At 37.8% G+C, this 7,757-nt stretch overlaps 1 pseudogene; it reads right to left on the reverse strand.

Annotated features, from left to right (window-relative positions):
• Positions 1-1,639: 1,639 nt before the first annotated feature.
• LOC110194776 (fatty acid-binding protein, heart pseudogene) lies at positions 1,640-2,041 on the reverse strand (annotated as a pseudogene).
• Positions 2,042-7,757: the final 5,716 nt, after the last annotated feature.

Consider the following 7,757-nt stretch of genomic DNA (forward strand, 5'->3'; position numbering starts at 1 on the left):
TCTTTTTATCTTTTTTTTAAGTTTCAGATCTAATTCATCAATTTGTTCCTTCTTTTGTTGATGAAATTATATAGTGATATAAATTTTTCCCTAAGACTTCTTTGGCTGCATCTCATATATTTTATATAATCACATTATTGCCATTTTCTTTGATGAAATTATCTATTATTTCTATGATTTGTTCTTTGACCCACCTTAGGATAAAATTATTTTGTCTCCATTTAAGTTTGAATCCTATCTTTAAATGCCTACTTTTGTGTTGTATGAGTTTGTTTTGATGTCTTCTGTTTCTTCCACTATCATAGTTTTCCCCAGTATTCTTCCCCCTTCCCATCCCAGACAGCCATCTCATATAATAAATAGTATTTTTAAAGGGGAAAAAAAAATCAGCACACCTGAGTACTTACATTGAAAAATTCAAAAACATGTTCAATATGTTTTACCTGGGGACCTCCTACGTCCATGAAGGCTATCTTTCAATTGGATAAGTAGGTCAAGTGTTTCATGACTACGGTAGTCATTAAAATTTTTTTCTTCTCCCTAAAAAATGCTCATTTTTTAAAAAATATGAATATTCTTCCAGTATTGATGTATTGTCATAATCCATGGAATACTGGAGTCTCTGGAAAAATATAATTGTTGATCATGAAAAGAGCAATGAAGAATTCTGAATGAGCAGGATAAACCACACAAAATAAGCACAGCATAGAGTGCAAATGATACTGTGGATCAAATAAATACAAAGCAAAACAATATTACATGACCACATGATGAGATCAATGGATGAACATTGGATAACCCAGGTGCTCAATTAGTATCCTCATGATTTCAAATAAAAGTAAGGAAAGTCTCCAACATTTTTGGTATAATCCACCTATCATGAAATCATGAGAAAGCAAGGACAAAATTCACACAGGATGGAAAGGCATGGATGTAATATATCTGCACTGATGAAGGGAATACTCACATCAATGAGATAAAAGGTGCATTCAAATATTTGATAATTATAAAGCACTTTGCACAGTGCCTGGCCCATAATAAGTGCTATAAAAATGTTCATTACCATTATTAACTATTTTTCCAGGTGCAAAGCTATTTTTCCCCAAACTTGACTCAGGTCAGGCCAATGCATTAGGTACCTTTTTGGAATTGATTCATAACAAAAGAAAGTTTGCTTAGCAATGAAATGGAAGGGCTATTCAACAAGGATATAGTACAGATTCAATTCCCTGACTTTACTTTTGTCATGTTTGCATGCCAGTCATCCCTGAAGGGGGTGGTGATGGTTCACCCCTTGGGTTCTGGCTTTTGTACTTAAGTGATTGAGAAGTTATGATGATGGTTTGATTCTTTTCCCCTAGATTAATTCTTTTTTTTTTTCTGACTGTGGGATCTGTTTTATTGGCTTGGGACCAGCTATCAGATGCATCAGATGCAGTTTAAAAAAAATATAGAATGGGCTTCAACCAGACCAGAACAGCACCATATGTTTTCCATTTCTGGAGGGTTCCTTGACCACAGTCAATTGGTACAAAATGCTGGAGTTGGGAGGGGAACAGGTGTAGAAATGAGGAAATCTGATGTTGAGTTCAGTGGTAGCCCTTGGCAGAGGAGTTGACAGTGAACCGGTGGACTGGCTTCAAGCTGTTTCCTTCTCATAGATCCTAACACAGACTACACTGCCATGGGTTAGTGTCATAATGAGCTTTCCATTCTAGAGCTCCTGAGTGAGTGTGGTCTCCTGCCCATCCCACTGCTGGAAATGAACAAGTTTGCCTACGTCCAGTTGACAATAGACTTGACCTTCCTAACGTCAGCTGTTGTCTCATCAAACTCTACTGTGAGCTTGGAGGAGATCTTAGAGTTCCTGAATGCTCTGAGTCTTGACAGGGAAGGCATCCCCACTGACCTCAACCGTGGTGGTGGGCTTGGTCATGCTGGCCACCTGCCTTGTGACAAAACCAACACCAACAGACTTCATGTAGTCATGGAAGTTCTTGCTGTCAACCAGCTTCCAGGTGCCAATGAAAGCATCTGCCATGGTGCTAGGCTAAGGCAGGCAAGGCTGGGCTGAACTGGACTGGGGATGCACTGCAAGGCACTGGGTCTGGATCTTAGGGGATGCACTGAGCTGAACTACACCTAGCTGAAAGGGGCTGGGCTGGGCTGGGTTAAGTTGTAGGCAGGCAGGCAGGCAGGTGGGGGAGAGGAGAGGGAATGTAGAAAGGTTCCCAGCTTAGTAGCTTAATTAAATTTTAAGGATGATTTCAATATCTTTTAAGGAAAAATTAGCCTAACCTGATTGGGGGAAGATGTTACTTTTGTGACATAGATCTATGTGTCTATTTTTTGTTTGCACAACTAATATGAGGCATACCTCCTATGTGGGTAAACTAAATATCAATGTGTGAAAAGCTGCATTCCTTAAAAAACACACACACATGTGCAGTCATGTAAAACACGTTTCCATATTAATCATTTTGTGGAAGAAAATTCAGAGAGAATGGAAGAAAAAGAAAGAAAGGAAAGAAAAAGAGAGAGAGAGAGACAGAGACAGAGAGACAGAGAGATAAAGGAAGGAAGGAAGGAAGGAAGGAAGGAAGGAAGGAAGGAAGGAAGGAAGGAAGGAAGAAGGAAGGAAGGAAGGAGGAAGGAAGGAAGGAAAGGAAGGAAAGAAGGAGGAAGAAGAAGAAGGAAGGAAGGAAGGAAGGAAGGAAGGAAGGAAGGAAGGAAGGAAGGAAGGAAGAGAAGGAGAAAATAATATGCTTCAGTCTGTTTTCAGACTTCATCAATTCTTATTCTGAAGGCATATAGCATTTTTGACCATGAGTCTTTTGAGACTGTCTTGGATCATTGCATTGCTGAGAATAGCTAAGTCATTCACAATCATTCATCACATAATATTGCTATTACTGTGTACAATGTTCTCTTGGTTCTGCTTACTTCACTCTGCATTATATAATTCTTCTCAGGATTTTCTGAAAGCATTCTGCTCATCATTTCTTATAACACAATAGTATTCCATTACATTCATAGACCACAACTTGTTCAACCATTCCCCTATTGATGGGCATCCCCTCAATTTCCAATTCTTGGCCACCACAAAAGAGCTGCTATAAACACCCTTGTACAAATAGGCCTTTCCCCCCAACACACACACACCCTTTTTTAATCTCTTTAGGATACAGACCTAGTAGTGGTACTGCTAGATCAAAGGGTACTTACAGTTTTATAACCCTTTAAGCATAACTCAAAATTGCTTTCCAGAATAGTTGGATCAATTTACAACTCCACCAACAGTGAATTATAAAACTATATTTTGTTTCAGTAATATACCAAGCAGATGCCAACTCCTTCCACAGAGCCTTCTTTGCAACTAAACTACTTGTTTTTCAATCCATCTCATCTAAAATAACCATAATAAGTATTTTTCAATGGACAATAGTTAATGGTCAAACATTAATATCATAGAAAATTACACTCAAACACGTCATGGTTGCATGCAAAGCTACTTAATTATACCTATTTATTCCCTTCCTTTGGTTATGCATAATAAGTTTCTAAATAAAACCATCAATAATATTTTAGGTGCTTGAGTATCCATTTTCTCCCTATGCACATGCCAGCATCATGGTATTTCTATCAGTTCTGAAAACAAGACATGTAAAACAAGTGTTGGTCTCAAATAGATCTGTAGATGTTCTTGGATTAGAAGCATAATATAAATGAGAAGTGTAATGTGGCAGCTAAAAAAGCTGTGTGATCTTGTTCTGTATTGAGATATGTAGCTTCTAGGAATAAAGAGATAGTAGTTCTTCTACTCTGCCTTAATCAAGCTAGCCCTACAAAATGGTGGATAATTCTGATCATGAGAGTTCAAGAAGTACATTGATTATCTGGAGAAGGTCCAGAGGAGGTCAAAGTGATGATAGAAGGTTTTGAGTTCATGTTTTACAACAGTTAATTGAAGGAACTGGGGATGTTTAACCTGAAAAAGTCAAGAATGGTTGGGGTAGGGAGAGGGAATGGAGTTTGCTGGTCATGTTTAAGTATTTTAAGGGTTGTCATATGGAAGAAAGATTAAACTTTTTTCTATTTGGCCTCAGAGAGTAGAACAGGAACAATGGTTGGAAATTGCAGAGGCAGGTTTAGGCCTCCTGCCAGGAAATATCTCTTAATAGAGTTTCAAAAAGTGAAATGGACTGCTTCAGAAGGAAGTAAGTTTCTCATTTTTTAAAATTAATTTAGTTTCAACATTCTTTTCCATAATTTCTACCTTTTGGCATTAGATTGTGAGGTTTTTATAACCTAATACATAGTCAGTTTTTGTATAGGTGCCATGTAGTGCACGTATGTTTAGTAATGATATTACCTTGTTGTCTATGAAACCTTTTAGCAGGAAGTAGTTTCCTTCCTTATCTCTTTTAATTAGATCTATTTTTGCTTTTGTTTTGTGTGAGATCAAGATTGCATCCTGTTTTGTTGTGATTTGTTTTTAATTCAGCTGAAGCCTAATGTATTCTTCCTGCAGCCTTTTACCTTTATTCTGTGTGTATCCCTCTACTTCAAATGTGTTTCTTGTAAACAACATACTGTAGATTATGGTTTTTAATCCACTCTGCTAGCTGCTTCCATTTTATGCAAGAGTTCATCTCATCACATTCAAAGTTACAATTATTGTGTCTTTCTTTCCATCCTATTTTCACTCTTGTTAATGATTTTCTTTTTCCTTTCTCCCATTCTCTCTTCACCAGTGTTTTGCTTCTGACCACTGCCTCCCTCAATCTGCCCTCCCTTCTATCCACCTCCTCCCTTTTTTTTCGCTTTTCCTCTCCTTCTTCCTATAGGGTAAGTTAGATTTCTTTACCTAAGTGGGTATGTTGTTCCCTCTTTGAGCCAAATCCAATGAGAGTAAGGTTCAAACACTGCCCATCTCCCTCCCTTCTTTCCCTCTACTATAATAGGTTTCTGCACCTCTTCATGTGATGTAATTTACTTTTTTCTTCATCCTCCTTTCCTCTTCTCCCAATATAATCCCTTTTCACATCTTTATTAGATTTTTTTATCATCACATCAAAGTCAACTTATACCCATGCCTTCTGTCTATGTATATCCCTTCTAAATGTTATAATAATGATAACAGTTCTCAAAAGTTACAAGTATCATCTTGACATGTAGGGATGTAAACAGTTTGCCCTTATTTAATAATGTGTTTTTTTTTCCTTTCCTGTTTTCCTTTTATGCCTCTCTTGAGTCTTGTATTTGAAGATCAAATTTTCCATTGAGCTCTGATCTTTTCATCAGGAAGGTTTGGAAGTCTATTTTGTTGAATGGCCATCTCCTTGCCTGAAAAATTATGCTCAGTTTTGCTGGGTAGTTGATCCTTGGTTGTAATTCAAGCTCCTTTGCCTTATGGAATATCATATTCCAAGCCCTCTGATCTTTTAATGTAGAAGCTGTAAGGTTCTGCATAATCCTGACTGTGATTCCACAATATTTGAATTGTTTCTTTCTGGCTGCTCGCAATATTTTCTCCTTGACTTGATAATTATGGAATTTGGCATTTTCATTTTGGGATCTCTTTCAGGAGGTGATCGATGGATTCTTTCAATGACTATTTTACTCTCTGGTTCTAGGACCTCAGAGCAGTTTTCCTTGATGGTTTCTTATGCTGCCAAGGCTCTTTTTTTGATTATGGCGTTCAGGTAGACCAATAATTCTTAAATTATCTCCTGTATCCATTTTCCAGATCAGTTGTTTTTTCCAATGAGGTATTTGATGTTTTATTCCATTTTTTTCATTCTTTTGATTTTGTTTGACTGATTCTTGATGTCTCATAGAGTCATTAGTTTCCACTTGCCCAGTTCTATTTTTCACAAAATTTTTTTTCAATTAGCTTTTGTACCTCCTTTTCTGTTTGGCTAATTCTGCTTTTTCAGGAGTTGTTTTCTTCAATATACTTTGTTTTTCTCATTTATCCAATAATATGTTTTAAGAAATTGTTTTCTAGAGTCAATTTTTGTCCTTCCTTCTCTAAGATGTTGACTCTCTCTTGCATACCTCTCATTTCTTTGCACATGTTTTCTGCTACTTCTATTATTTGACTTTTAAAATACTTCTTGAGATCTTCCAAGAAAGCTTTTCAGTCTTGAGATCAGTTCATATTCCCCTCTGAGGTTTTGGATGTGAATATATTGACAATGTTGTTCTCTTAATTTTTGTTTTGATCTTCCCTGTCTCCATAGAAAGAATCTATGATTATTGTCCATTTCTGTTTTTTGTTCATGATCTTTGCCTATTTCCTGGCTTTTAAAATTGAACTCTGTTTCTGGAGCACAGAGAGTACTGTTCCAGGCTTCTTGTGCTGGGGGCCAGGGGCATGGTCACTAATTTTGTGTGCTGGGTCTCAGGTGCTAGCAGCTGGAGGCTGTACTGGCCTGTCAGCTAACCTGGTGCTGAACTGGTGTGTGCTTAGGCCAGGTTTTTCTGCATTTCCCTGGGGCTACAATAAAGCTCTCAGGGTATGTGTTTGTGGTGGTGGGGGGGTCTGGCCTCTGGAGGATGCCTTCTCCCCTGGGCTGCCCTAAAGCATGTGGAGGTTCATCTGCTGGAAGATCCCTGCCTGCTGGCACACATGACAGTTCTCCTAGCTGGATGGAGTCTGATGGTTCCCCTGGCTGTGCCAAGGCACAAGGGGTGTCCTGGTATTGGTATTTTCCTGCTCCACCACCCTGGGGCTCAGGATCTTTTGCTGATTGCTGAGGTGGGGCTTGCTGCTCTTGTCCTGTATTGCTCCCCTTCCATCAGAGAGAGAGGGACCTTTCCAGTTATTCCCCCAAGCCTCCTGGATTAAAAGAATGCTTCAGCCCATATTTCTGCTGGCTCTATTTTTCCAGGATTTTCTTGGGGCTTTATTTTCTGGGTTTTTAGAAGTCAAAATAGGGTAGTGAGAGCAATTTACTGCTTGCTCCACCATCTTGGCTCCTGGAAATGTAAGTTTCTCATTTTTTGAGGCCTTCAAGCAAAGGGTGTATAACCACCTGTTGGTTATGATATAATGGGAATAGGTGCATTTTGGGGCATGAGTTGGATTAGATGTCCACTAGGAATCCTCCTGTATCTAAAATTCTGAGATTCTCTATTGCACTTGGTTGCCACATCTTTTCATTGATAAGTGGATTAAGTGTTTCATGGCTATGGTTGGCATTAGGTTTTTTCTTCTTCCTGAAAAAGGCCACTTTTTGATATGAATAATCTTCCATTAGTAATGTATTGCAATGATTCATGGAATGCCTTTTGACTCACAAAACCTGCTGAATCTTATTTGACATTCACAATTCTAATAAACATGATCATCTGATTTCCTAAACCACAGATTACAAGCAGCAAACTGATTGAAGTGGGGAAAGTTCAGGAAGTGTCATTGTCAGATCAGCAGCAGGGTAGTGAATGTTTCTTTCTTTCTTTCTTTCTTTCTTTCTTTCTTTCTTTCTTTCTTTCTTTCTTTCTTTCTTTCTTTCTTTCTTTCTTTCTTTCTTTCTTTCTTTCTTTTCTTTCTTTCCTTTCTTCCTTTCTTTTCTCATTTATTTTTATTAATTTATTTTTGCCATTTTTTTCTTTTTAAATTCTGAATTCCAGATTCTTTCTCTCCCTCCCTCCTTTCCCCCCACCCAATGAAAGGCAAACTATATGATATTAATTCTGTGTGTGAAATCATGCAAAATATATTTCCATATTTGACACATCATAAAAAAAGA

This window comes from Phascolarctos cinereus, unplaced genomic scaffold (assembly GCF_003287225.1).
Source record: "Phascolarctos cinereus isolate Bilbo 61053 unplaced genomic scaffold, phaCin_HiC Scaffold_4;HRSCAF=312, whole genome shotgun sequence".
NCBI lineage: Eukaryota > Metazoa > Chordata > Mammalia > Diprotodontia > Phascolarctidae > Phascolarctos > Phascolarctos cinereus.